General features: G+C 36.3%; 1 protein-coding gene across 4 annotated transcripts in view; it reads left to right on the top strand.

The window, feature by feature from the left end:
- PLXDC2 (plexin domain containing 2) overlaps positions 1–14,695 on the top strand; it is a 463,944-nt gene that overhangs the window by 392,499 nt on the left and 56,750 nt on the right. The gene's annotated exons all lie outside the window — the stretch shown is intronic.

Below are 14,695 nucleotides of genomic sequence, written 5' to 3'. Positions count from 1 at the left end.
TATAAAGGTAGAGTTTTATGTCCATCTGTACAACTATCTCTGAATAGTTAGAGGAAGATGTAAAGGAGAAAGATGTAAAGGAGAAAAAGAAGAAAAAATATCTGTGCTGAGTGTTTACTATGTTCCTGGGACCTTTCTAAATGCTGTCATGTGTAGTTAGGTCATTTAATCCAGGCATCACCCCTGTGAGTTGGTCCTGCTATTATTCTCATTTTATAGCTGAGGAAATGAAGGGACAGAAAGGTTAGGTTATCTGACTAGTATGTGGCAGACCTGGCTTCTATTGGTATGTTTTTATTAGTATGTGGCAGACCAGTGTTTCTATTTAATAATACAAATTCCTTAATACAGATTCCAAGTCCTGACAACCTCTCAGTATTACTGTTTTCTTACAATACAGAGCTCCTACAATCAAACTTCAAATAGAAAATGCCACCATAAAGGATTTTACTTATTCCTACTATATTATTTTTCCTTTTCTATAACAGCTGATGATACTTCTAAGTGTTTGGAAATGAAATTTTCTTTTCCCATGTACTGATGCAGTAGTTTCCATTTTATCCTTTCTATGAAAATCACGACAAGTTCATTCTCCTGTGGAACTCAGCAGCGGTCTCAATCATGGGCAGGTGTTCTCCAAACTACAGGGCAACTCTTTGTTTATGTTCAAAATCCAATTTAAAATTCTTTCAGCCTTCTTGGTTTCTCTAGAAATTCAGGTTTAATTCACCATGAAAGGGTTTCTAGAATGTGTTTTTTAAATGTATGTATTTCTGTGAATAGTGGTTATAAGCATTTAAAATCACATCTTCTTTGGGTTTTCAAATCCTGGCAAAAGCTTACTAGAGGAGTTACATTTCTAAGGAATGACCTAGCTATATATTATAGTAGGTCAAACTATTAAATGCCTTCTTTGACATTTGATTAGGTTGCTTCCAGATGACACTTACCACCTACATGGAAACGTAAATGTCTTCAGGATTAGACCCGGATAAAATTATATCCAGAGCTGAAGGAAGTTTGCAAGTTGAATCAATGGCAGGGTCCTTTAATTAAGAAGTAAAATCTTCAACCAGATTCAACTCAATTGGGCAAAATGAATTGTACCATTCTGCTACAGTGCAGATGTTAAAATTATTTTAAGGTCTAAAATCCTTGATTTGATTTTATTATTTAAAATGTTATGACTGGGAGCACCTGGGTGGCTCAATCATTAAACATCTGCCTTCAGCTCAGGTTCTGATCCCGGGGTCCTGGGATTGAGGCCCCCATGGGTCTCCCTGCTCAGGAGGTCTCTTGCTGAGACCTCCTTCTCCCTCTCCCACTCCCCCCTGCTTGTGTTCCCTCTCTCCCTGTCTCTCTTCTGTCAAATAAATAAATAAAACCTTAAAAAAATAAAATGTGTTGACTTAGGGGCACCTGGGTGGCTCAGTTGGTTAAGCGTCCAACTCTTGATTTCGGCTCTGGTCATGAGCTCAGGATTGTGAGACAGAGCCCCACACTGGGGCTCCACGATGATCACAGAGCCTGCTTAAGATTCTCTCTCTCCCTCTCCTTCTGCCACTCTCCATCTCCTAAAAAAAAAAGAAAAAAAAAGTGTTGACTGAGAATGATCAAAGTACCAAAACTACATTTGCTCTTGGTTCCTCCAAATGTTCTTCCTTTGGATAAGTGTCTTTTTAAAAACATATTTGAATATGAGTTCTTAATTGTTAATAATATTTAAAGTAACAGCACTCCAGAGAGCATTGATGTATTATGCAGGTGGCACTGTGCTTGTCATTTCTTCTTATTGCTAGGAATTTTGCTACACCTGGTTTCTGAAAGGTTGCATCCTTGAGTCAGAAGGTATGTCCCCATCAAAGAGATGCTGGATTAGCTACATTATTCAGTTTGCAGAACATGATCAAGTTAATTCTGAGGTACAAATCTGCAAAGTGGTTGATTTCCAGAATCAAATACAGATCTACTTTCAATGAGCTGCTATGAAATGGCGAGTCTAAATTCTGATTCTTCTGTGTTTAGTTTCTTATTTCTGAACATAACCTAAGACTCTTCACCCAAAGATAAAATGTTAGAACATTATTCTGATTTTTTTCACTAGAATACTTCTAAGGTTATATTTTTATTATCTAGTCTGTAGTGACAGATCAAGTGTCTGGTGTTTCATTTATCATTCAGTCGAATTGTTTTTTTACTTTAATACATAAATCATCAAAGTAACATATCTTTCATTTTCCCCCCACCTTCTCTTGCCTTTTGTTTCGTCTATTTCTTTCACACAGATCACAGTCTTGTACGGAAAGGGAAGCTTATTTTCTTTTGACGGCTATTGATTATCTTTCACTTTCTATTTCTAAAAACTGTAAAATATCTTGACATTCGGTTTTATCCTTTGCTTTGTTTGGCTACTTTTCATGGTAGCACTAACTCTACTCTAAGTATATGTGTGCCATGACATGAAAATGTCTTATGCTACCGAATGTGATTTTGAATATCCCCTAGGATTAAGAATTTCTCTCCTAAAATTTCATCCAGAGTAGTGGTTCTTAACTTTTTCTGTGCATTAGAATAATCTGGCTATTCTCATCCAATGTTATTATTCCAGCTTATAAAAACCCCAGTGGTCAGACTGTTCTTCCCACCAATTAAATCCACCTCTGGAGCTGGGACTCAGGCATCCATGTGTTTTAACCCCTCAGGGAATCCCATGTAAAGCTGAGTTGTGAGCAAGTGGTCTGATGCAATGCCACATAAATATTAAGTTGCATCAGAATTACTGGGCGAAGAGGGAGTCTTGTAAAATGCATTTTTTGCTAGAGTCATTTTAGGATAGAACCCAAACCTTAGCATTGCTTTTCCAACAAGCTCTCAGACTATGCCAACACCATCAGTTCACAGACAGCACTTTGGGTATCAGGAGTTGAGTGAATTCTTGATTTATTTATGCCACAGTCCCCAAAATAAGAGTGACATATCTTACTCTGAATCCATGCACTGGTCCTCACCTATACGTCATGACTCCCATAAAACAACGCTTTCATTGATGACAACAACAAATTACCTCTGTCTCCATGGAGAGAACACATCTTGTGCAGCAGAGATAGGGGACCCTAAAGCATATGTCTGTTATGTCATTAATAGAAAATTAGACCATTTTAGTTATTGCAAAATTATTTTAGTAAAGACCATTACACTTTCTGTATTTTGTTGAACCAATGAAATTGCTTTTTTTTTTTTTTTTTACCAAATTTGACCTACAAAAATTGCATTTAATAGTTTAAAAAATCACTATCCAGTATAGGAAAAGAAAAAGAAATCACTTTGGAATATACTTTTCCCTCTTTATGTTGGTTTGTAGGAATTACAGTTTGTGCTGATGATAGGATGTAGAATGAAATGATGTAGCAGAACATCTCAGGAAATACACATCCATGACTTTCAAAAGGTTTTAAGAGGTACTTTTAGATATATTTTCCATTTGCCGTTGGCAAAATGTCTTCCTACATATTTTCTCTGACTGATACCTTCCTTCTTTTCTGTGCTCATCTCTTTTATCTGTCTGCCCTCTTTTATCTGTCTTCCCAACACCTGGTGTTGGGAATCGCCTGTTAGAAGAAATAAACTCCCATATATCATTACATTTTGGAACCAGTGATTTACAAGAGGCCTCAGGAGCAGTATTACCCCCCACCCAATATTTTTTTTTTTACTCTTCTTGGGGCAAGCATGTGTAAAGTTATAATTTTTTTTTAGCATGACATATCTAGTGATCATAGTAACTTGCCTTGTGCTGCTAAAATAATATATATGTCACCAGACAATTATCTTTTATGTTCATTTGATTCGACTTGATTTCATTTATTCAGGGAACATTTCTTACACTGCTAGTGCATTAGTAAATGATGGAGATACGAAGGTAAATGAGGTCTGGTAGCCGCCATAAAGAAGCAAGTGTACTAGTGGGATGACATAAAGAAATTAACCAATGATTAAATGTGGTGTGAAAAGTACAATGATAGACTCGGGAAAAACTATGAAGGCAGAGAAAAATCATCTGAATAAAACTGAAATAATGAGAAAGATTCTCAGAAGAGATACTTAATCCAAGTTTTGAAGTATATGAAGGATTTATGCAGAAAAGGAACAGAAGAATGACATTTCGGCAGAGGGACCAGCAAAGACAGAAGCTGAGTAGCATGAGACATCAAGATCTATTTGGGTAACTACAGGGTGACCACATTTTATTTGGCTGGGGTAAAGATGTACACGGGTGGTGGTGGATGGTGAGGTTGGGAGGTAAGTAGGGGCTTTAGCACTCATAACCTTGTATGCCAGTCAAGGGAGTTGATTAAATTTACACAAAGACATTGGGAGCCATTGAAATCAGCTAGACAGGGGAATGCCATGAAAAGCTTCACATATTTAGTGGGTCATTCTTGAGGGATTGTGGGGAACAGAGGGAAAGGAGTAAACCTGAGGCCAACAAAACTACGTAGGAGATTGTACTAGTAATCCATAAAAGAAATGCTGAGATGCCAGAATAGTGGCTGACAGTAGGAATAAAGAAGAGAAACCAGACATGAGAAACACTTTTTAATGAAGTGAAGCTACATAACTAATATCTGATTGGATGTGTTATTTATGAGGTAGAAAGTGACCAAGGTGGCTCCCAGGACTTCAGCTTAGTTATCTAAATGGGTGATGATTATGTTTAATAGAGGTTACCAGAAGAGGACAAGTTTTGAGGGTAGGCAATGCACTTAATTTAACCTCATTGGCTTTGAAGTATCCAAATGAAGATGTCCAGTGAGCATTTTTCTCTTCAAATTTAAAATTCACTTGAGAAATACAAGCAAAAGATGTAAATGTAGGCCTCATCAGCGTAGAAATGACAGTTGAAGTTATGAGAGTAAATGAGATCACAGAAAGAAGGTATAAAAATGAGAATGGCACAGAACTAAATGGAGAACACAAAGGTTTGTTTAGAAAACGGCAAAGAGAGTTAAAGAGATAGCAAGAAAACCAGTAGAGTCTGCTATCACAAAAATCAAAGAGAAAAACATTTCAAGGAGGAAGTAGTGAAAAATGTCAATGTCAATGCTATAGACAGGCTAAGCGGGGAAAAAAAAAGAAAAAGAGAGAGAGAGAGAGAGAGAAAGGAAGGAGAAAAGAAAAGAAAAGAAAAGAAAAGAAAAGAAAAGAAAAAAGAAAGAAAAAGTGACCATTAATTTAGGTAATACTTAACATTTGTCAGACAGTTCTACAATGCACAGTAGCCCAGTTCCCAGAAAGAATCTGAGAAGTCCATGGGCAAAAAGGAAATTGAAGTCAACAGGGCCAGGCTACTTTTTCAAAAAGTTCAGTGAAAAAGAAAGTAGTGATTTCTGTAGCTAATGATGTTGTTTTATTTTAGGAGCCTATTTGCATATTATAGATGTTGAGTACAAAGAAGACATAAAGAAAGGAATTAAAAGATGACCAGTAGTGTTTTCATATTGGCAAGTAGGGACAGGAGGAGAAGAAATAGGTGGGAGAGAGAAGGAAGGAATTTCATCTGAGCATCCTGCTTCCTCAGTGTAGTAGGAGACAAAGTAATATGGGGAGAGTAAGTGTGAGAGGTCAGAGTGTGGGGTCTAGGAGCTGAGAGAACCCATGAAACATTTCCAAGGGGAATGGAACAAGAGGCCTTCTATTAATGTGTAAAGGGCATGCCAAAGTGTATTTGGGGCCCACAAAGTTTGGCAACTGTTCTTAAGTTTTGCGACTTAAATACTAATTTTTTTCATGTGTGTTTCTGTCACCGGTACTTGTATATCATGTAATATGCTGATCTAACTGAAGAAAGAAGGAGTGAAGGAAGGAGGGAAGAAAGGGAGAAAGGAAAAAAGACAGGAGAAGGAAGGGAGAAAGAAAGATGGAGAGAAAAGATACGCTATTTTTAAAAAGACATAGTGATTAAAGAAAGTAGTTTAATCCATTAGATGGTAAATTTAGTTTAATCTTTTTCAACAGGTAGATTTTCAATGACTTGCTATTCCATTAAGACTAATTTTCACCTTAGTTTTATTCTGCATGCTCAAGTAATACCGTGCAAGATTTTAAATGTATAGTGAATAGTAAGGATGAAGTCCTCATTTAACATCAATTCATAATATTGCTACAAATTTCTGTGACCAAATGTTATTATTTCAATTACAAAATTATATAGACTTTCAACCACAAGTGGCTTTAATATATGTTAACATTAAGTTCAACAATCACTAAAGAAAAAGTACAAAATAGTTAGAGCTAAATTTAAATGGAATTTTAAGAAGTATTTGTTTAGGCTGAAGACAAAAGAGGAGGAAAATGGATCACATAATGGATGGACACAAAGAAGAAAAATAGGGAGAAAAAACCCAGCTTTACCAATAATTATATTAAAAGTAAAGAGAATACACACTCCAATTAAAAGGATAGATTATCAGACTGACTTTAAAAAAGCAAGAGACTCAATACCATGATGTTCCCATGACAATATCTAAAACTAAAAAGACAAAACACTAAGCCTGAAAAGGCTTTGGTGCACCAGAAATCTGTTACATTGCTAATCAGAATGTGCTATAGTACAATCCCTTTGGAAAAATAACAAATTTTATAAAGCTAATCACATATCTTCCCTTTGATCCAGAAATTCCACTTCTATGTATTTATCCAAGAGAAAACATATCCACAAAAGTATTCACAAGAATATTTCTAGAAACTTTATTCATCATTGCCAATAACTGAAAATAGTTCACATGTTTGTCAATAGAAAAATAAACAAATTGAGTATATTCATACAGTGGATTACTATTCAGCACAAATAAAGAACAAACCAGTGATACATACAATGATGCAGATACATTTTTAAAACATCATGTTAGGCAAAAAGAACCAGGCACTAGAGAGTACAAACAGTATTATTCGGTTTGTGAAATTCATTACGGGCGAAATCAATCTACTATAATAGAAATCAGTTTCGTGGCTGCCCATCATGGGGTGGAGTGGGATGGGGTGTGGTTAGAATTGACTGGAAAAGAGAAACGGAAAGTTCAGGGGACATGGAAATTTTTAAAATGTGTTATATTGTACACATAAGATCTGTGATTTTCTAGGCTGCAAGTTTTATCTCCTTTACAAGAAAAGAGAGAAATTTTAACGAGTTTCTCATAAACTAGATAGAGTTTTTTGAAAAATCCCATGAATAAATTCTTCCAAGCCTCTTGAAATTCTCAACTAAAGAAAGGAAAAATGCATACCCTTAGCAAACGAGCTTCTCAAATTAGTAGATGTAAAATTTAACACTTCTGATTATGTGATTCATATTTTACTTTAAATTATTCTTGGAGCCTTCCCATGTAGTTGCTAATAATGATAAAATTATCTACTGAAGATTGGGCTGTTTCTGTATACCAGGCACTTTTCTAAGGGTTTCGAATGTTAGCTCATTTCTAAGGGTTTTGTATATTAGCTCATTGAATTTTTACTGCACCGTATGAAGAAACTACTGTCGTAATCCCATTCTACACACAAGGCAGTGGAAACCCTGGGATTTCTGTAATCTGTCTAGGGTCCCATGGTTGGTAAAGAATGCAGCTGGGTTTTACCACCAATGATCTCGTGTCAGAGCATGTGCTGTGCTTCCCAATGCCATCCTGTCCTGCAGGGAGGATTGCTTCAAATGCTGCAGTCAGCAAAGTAGCTATTTGTCTGCCATTTCCCCCTGGTTAAAGATATCTAGCATCTCAGCAAACAGAACCAACTGTCACATCAACATCACAATGAGCATGGTGGCTCCTGGACCCTCAACACTTTGAGACCAAGGTCCTTGCAACCGTAAGATTCATGGGAGTATCACATACGACTTGTGGGGCCATTTTACAAAGCTTATTTGGTGGAAAAGATTAGAAACTCACCTTCCAGACTGACCATGTTCTATCCCACATTCAACCCTTGGAACTTTGTATTTCAGGAAACGTGATATTCTAGAACCTCAGGGCAGGCAATTATGATAAACATAGTTTCTCTCTTCTCAAGCAAGTGACCTGATTCTGTCCTTGCTAGGGATGTTATCTGAGCTAAGTTTTGTCCGTATCAATGCAAAGCAGTAAACTATAAATATTCTGCAAAACTGGTTCTCAGTTGTTTTAATTTTTTCTTCCTACCCTTGAGAGTAGGCACTCTTTATTCAATCTGGTAACACAAATTAAAATGAAATTCCAGACCCAAATCATTTTTTTTTTTCTGAGTTTCTGATTCTCTCTCTGTATGAAGCATAGCACATGCATGTCGTCCTGCCCATTTACCCTCCCGGAGGACAGTATATATCAAACCACAATAAATAACAAAAGAGTCGTATGGTTGTTGAGAACATGAAGGACTGAGGTTTCGATTGTAAGGCATACATAGAGACCAAAATGATATCTTTGGCAACTAAATTAAGCCATGCTTTCTTAGGAAACCCAAAGGTTTTCATTAATATTGAGCATAAATTCAAATGTCAAAGAACTTGGGGTTGATTTAATAATACGGATTTAATATTCAGCACTTTTCAAAAGAAGTTGCATACGGATAATCACTGCAAGGTTGATTTAATTTTGATAGTTTACTGCACCTCAGCAGCTGGGCTTTTTGTTTTTTCAAATAATGGCTATAGGTTCTATCTTGCATGTCCCATGGTCCAGCTCCTGCTGTGGTCTGGGGGTGAACACTTAAAGGGCCTCACTGGCCTGTTTTCCTAATGGTGGGTATACATGTGAAATAGAGCTTGATCTCTCCACTGGAAAAACTGTTTATGAGAGAGATGCCCTTAGGTTCATGCCCTTCAGCTGCAGTGAGAGAATGGATCCAATCTCCTTGAATAATTTTAAGAACACCTGCTAATGACCCAGCAGTGATGCCATGATTACGAAGAGTGGAAATACTAAGGGTCTATGTTAGCTAAGTGGTTTGGACATACCTTTCTCTTTACCCACTTACAGGAGCAAGGTAAAGACGGTTCTTCCTCCATGTTGAGAAAACCTGGTAGATTTGGTAGGGAAGTAGAAATTCATTATGATACCCATAGGTTTTTGTATAAATGACCTGCCAACATAGGTGACTTCATTCTGGAATGGGAGGGATTAAATGGTTTGAGGAGTCACTCTATTCTGAACCCCCAATCTTAAAAGTACTGTCATCAGCCTTATTTTTGGTATTCCATATTCACTGTGAATATAGTCATTAAGAAAATCTACTTTTTTTTCTGTGCTTTAAAACCCTGATTTCTTAGGGTTGGACTTGGCCAAGGACTTGGCCTGAAATTAAAAGAGCAAACTATTTCTGTGAAACTCTGTAGTTTAATATTTGGCTGGGCAATTTAGATGCTAAGATTCCTTTTCTTTGTGTTATTTTATAGAAGTAGAGACACAACTTATTTTTCAAAAATAAATTTTAAATATATTTTTAGGTGGAGAAGTCAACTGTATTCAAGGACAGCTTTATATATAGAAAGCTAATGTTAAGAAAAGTTTTAAAGTTAGGTCTTAATAAAGATCTTGGCTGCTGAAAATATTAAATGCGTGTGTAGACTATAAAAAGTAGTACATACACAGGGCACGTATGTGGCTCTCTGGGTTAGGCATCTGACTCTTGATTTTGGCTCAGGTTTGTGAGATCAAGCCCCACATCGGGCTCTGTGCTCAGTGGGGAGTCTGCTTGAGATTCTCTCCCCCCCCTCCTCTTTTCCTCTCTCTCTCCCTCCTTCTGTCTCTCTCTCTCAAATCTTAAAAAAAATAGTATATACACATAAGAAGTGAAAAATGATAATGGGTTGTTCCAGAGATCTACTTTGGGTCTTATGCCTGCTGTATGCACTGTCAATCCCTCTTTTTCGATGCTCACACATGTGCCTACTCTGAAGCACCAATCACATAACGAAGCTAGAAGTGGCTGGGTAGTGACTGCTATCCAAAATCCCTCATTTTGATGGAATCAAGCATTTTTTAAAATCTGATTTCACAGAAATCTTATTTAGCTTCATTTTTCTAAGATAAAAGGTAACGGATTATTGTTAAAAAGGATTGTCATCCCCTAAGCTCTTTTAGCCCAGAATGTTCTCTTATGTTTCCCTGAACAGAATTTCACAGCTGCCCTGTTGTAGCCCAGGCTGCAGGAGAGAAGCTGGGCCAGCTGTCCCTGCCAGATATTGTTCCCACCACACATAATGCACTTAGCAGGGCTTTGTGCACCCATTTTCATATCTTTTCACAGTACTTACCCTAATCTTTCCTATGGAGATTTCATAATGTGAATTATGAATGTATTGTCACAGTGACATGTATTGTGGATTAGGTATAGCTTGTATAATAGTTCCGAGGGACCCTTAAAAACTGAATATTGACAGATTGGCAAGCATCAAAAAAAACAGAAACACCAGAAGCAACTCAGAATGAAGTCAAGGTCATGATCACGAATGTAGAAATTTAAAAGCGCTAAGGGGAAAAATAGATGAGCAACAAGATGAGATCAGTTACAAGGGAAACTTCCAAAGGAAAGTCAATTTAACTAAAAATGTTATTATCACTTGATTTTCTTCCATTACATGGTTTAGGTTATAAATGGATTAGATAATATTCCACAGGGAAAGTCGTGTGTCTGTGTGTGTTTTTAATCTGAGAATGGAAGACTAACACTAAGTACTCATAGTTTAACTTCATTCTGAAGCTTTAAAAAGGAACATTTTGACATCATGTGTATAAGATTTATGAATTTTGTACAGATTAGTGCAAGACTTTGTCCAACCCATGAGCCTCTTGGGCCCCCAAAGGATATTAATACATTGTGGAATTTATGGGCTGTAGTGTTTCATTTTAAAGCCAAGAGAAGAGTGAGTTCTAAAGTGAATAAAATTTCAGATGAGGCATATTTCTATTTTAGTTTTACTTTATTTCTGGACTTTAATTACTGGCAAAATTTAATAGTGGGTACAGATCACTTTAGCAATGTATTAAAATCTTTTTAACATATTGAAGAACTATACTTCTAAACACCAAATATCAGTATCACCTGATTTTCTGATATAAATCCTGATAAGAATACTGGTCTTAGAAAGAGCAAGGAGACGTAGAGGTTTAAAATCGAACATGATACTTTGAAGAAACAACCTGTCAAATTGTTCCTCCTCTTTCCTCTTATCTTCTATGTCCTTATTTATTTCATTTTTCCTCTTATCAATAGGTCATAAACTTTCTTGGAGTGCAGCAAATGAAACCATTTGCCTGAGGTCTAGAGTATTTTTTAATACATATTTAAAATAACTTTTAAAAGTTTGTTGTCTTTACTATCATGGTAGCTAAAACTTACCCCAAAATAGCAGATTGCTTAGATATATTTGAAAATTCTCCTAGCCTTTTCTATGTCTAAATATTGATTTGCATTTTATAAAGTATTAAAAAGCTAGGAACTTGTGGGTCATTCAGTGGATCAGAGGAGAGTATATTCTCATTGGTACTATTGATTTTCTGTGTTTCATTTATGTTTTAAAATGTATCTTCAACAGAGTAGCCAAAAAAATGGCCTTGATTTGATAGGCTTTTCTCATATCTATTTACCTCCTTTTGGGGGCTTTGAGGCTCTGTTTTAAGGTATCTTACTATCATTCATCATTAATTCCTCTCATTTGGACGCACGATATAAGGTTAAAAAAAAAAAAAAGCTAAAGATTTGAATTGTCCTGTGCACAATACTATATTTGCTTGAGGATTGTTGTTTGACTTTTGTTCACTTTTGGACATGAATGAGAGAGTATAAGATACTTCTAAGACTAGAGTAAGAGTCTGAGTCTTTGGACTAGGTTACTCGTCATCTTTGGGAACTCCTCATGGACTTTCATGAGATTAAGTTTGTGCCAGAAATAGGCTTAAGTTTTTCTGACCCAGTTCTGTATGCCCATCTCTAAGAACAATCAGTCGAACCACAGGAATGAATGACTGTTTCCAAAATTGACATTTTTGTTCACGGTCTTTTCTGAAGGATTGAAATCAGTTTGAGCTGTCCACCCTCGAGGTGAATGAACTTAATTTCAATGATGAAAATCAATAGCACTTGTTTACACTTTTTAAATTCTGATTTTGTGTTTGAGGTGGTCATCTTTTTAACGCGGGTGATCTCCCAAATTCTGTTTGCAGGTAGCCGTGAGTGTGCAAACCCTGTACCATTTAATGGGACAGCGATACCAACCTGCAAACAAATAGTGAAAGAATTTAAAATTAAAGCACATGAATAGAGCAATCACTTCATTTCCAGATTCAACAACCTTTTATATGCTATCATAATACTTGTTAGTAGAGAAGGCAGCTAGAGTAGAGATGCAGAAAACTTGCTTAAGTAATATGAAAATGGAAAAATGGGCTCTCCAGAAATATTTGTGTAATTTTGGCCACTCCATCCAGATGACCATTCGAAGCATTTGGAAATAGCACTCACTTGGGACACAAGGATCCCTCTGTAATATTTTGGAATTGAATTTGTTGTATTTCTCCTTAAATGGTCTGCCCTAATTACAACACAGAGTAAAGTCATATGCACAGTCGTAGATTCCTCAATATTTATTTTGTCTCCTGGTTAGCACTATTCTGAATCTATGGAGATTGTTTATTTTGTTAAAATCATCATCCAGAAATGTCATTAAATACTTATTTGACCAGCAACAAACCAGACTCTGTACAGACTTCATTAGACATGAAATGGTATCTTCACATCCACACCCACACTGCAAAGTAGTGTTTTAGAAAGGAGATAGTATAACTAAGCCACTATTGAAAATATAAATAAGTAATAAGTGAGAAAGTAAACATTTATGCCTAAATGAAGGCAGTGAGTGAGGTTTCCAAGGTATAAATCCGGTTATGATTTTATGTTCTAAAGATTGGCAATTTACATCCTACAAGTCGGGGATAATTTTACTGACCGATGCTCTTACTGAATAAAACATGTTTCTGGCTCTCTTGCTTCTCCCTGGGAAGGACCGCTTTTTAAAAGCCTGTTGCTTCCTCAACAGGTTCTGGTTCCCTTGGGAAGTGGCAGCCTGAGGCTAACTCAAAAGTGTCTTCTTGTTCTTCTCCCAATTTGCGTGCGCACGTACATACACACACACACACACACACACACACACACACACACACACACACAGCTTCAGTGAAGCTGAAACTTGACATGCTGCCTATAAAAGACTACTCATCCCAGGGACAGAACCAGATGCTGTTTAGATGGATGGATCTGGGGATAGATGAGGAGAGGAATAGGAGGATGGATGAATGGAATTACACATAGGATTTGAAGAAAAAGTCAAGGCTTCCCCTCTTGACCTGAGGAGATTTTTTTCTGCCACTTTTTCTCCAAAGCAACATTTTAAAGTAATCCCATTTTCCCATGACAGTAATGTATCACACTCTTAAAAATAAGAAAAAAAAAAAAAAAAACGCCAATTGCACAAAGTACAATGATACAAGCATACTTAAGAATAAAGCCAAACTTTAAAAGTAACAAATCTTAAGGGCAAAAACATAGTTTATGTGCTGTCATGAATTGGACACCATCATTTGCCTCAAACTGCCTCATAGTAGAAGTAATAATATTAATACAATGGCTACATTAATTAAGTGCTTACTCTCCCGAGTATTTTATGTGTTCAATGGTGATTCTCACAGCACCTCTCTGGGAGAGTTACTGTTACTGACTCCATTGCAGAGAAAAGGTAACTGAAGACCAGATAAAGTAATCTGCTGTAAACTTTATTTGATTTTTATTGGAGAAATGGCCATTCCAAGAGCTGCAACCCATTTTCAACAGATTTTTTCTTTTTTTCTTCCTCCTCTCTCTCTCCTTCCCTCCTTACAAACATGGATTGTCAGTGCATATGAAAGTAGACATAGTCTGACAGAAGTGACAGATCAGACACAGCCCCTACCCTCTTGAAAGCACAATGTTAATCCTTTAACCATATTTAAGTTAATTTTTCTTCATTTGAAATTACCAAAGATGTTTCAGAATTCTTTGCCAGAATTGATAATATGAACTAAGGAGAAATAGCAGTAAATACAGTTTACTATCAGCTGTGGGGTTAGTGATCAGAGGCTCAGGGTCCAGACTCTGAGGCTAGACTGGCTAGTGTGTGAGTCCCCATTTTGTTTTTTCAAAGAACCAATTTCATTAATTTTCTTTATTATTTTTTTATTCTTTATTTTGCTTCTCTCTGCTCTCATCTTGTTTATTTTCTTACTTCTGCTAATTTGGGGTTTAATTTGTTCTTTTCCTTCTAGTTTCTTAACTTGTAAAGTTAGGTTGTTGATTCAAGATCTTTCTTGTTTTTAACGTGAATATTAACAGCTATAAATTCCCTCCTTAGCCCTGCTTTTGTGGTAGCTCCTACGTTTTGGTTTTTGTGTTTTTGCTTTCATTTATATATCTAATTTCCCTTATGATTTCATGACAATACTTTGATTGGTCAAGTTTGTTGCTTAATTTCCACAAATTTGTGAATTCCCAGTTTGATTTCTGTTACTGATTTCTTAACTCCATCCCACTGTGGATGGAGAAACTTCTTTGTATGATATCTATTTTTTACACCTGTTGACACTTAATTTGTGACTGAACATATGGTCTACCCTAAAAGATCTTACATGCGCACTTG

Source organism: Mustela nigripes, chromosome 6, assembly GCF_022355385.1.
Source record: "Mustela nigripes isolate SB6536 chromosome 6, MUSNIG.SB6536, whole genome shotgun sequence".
Lineage (NCBI taxonomy): Eukaryota > Metazoa > Chordata > Mammalia > Carnivora > Mustelidae > Mustela > Mustela nigripes.
The sequence above is the reverse complement of the archived record's forward strand: the minus strand, read 5'-3'. Positions and strand labels throughout refer to the sequence as shown.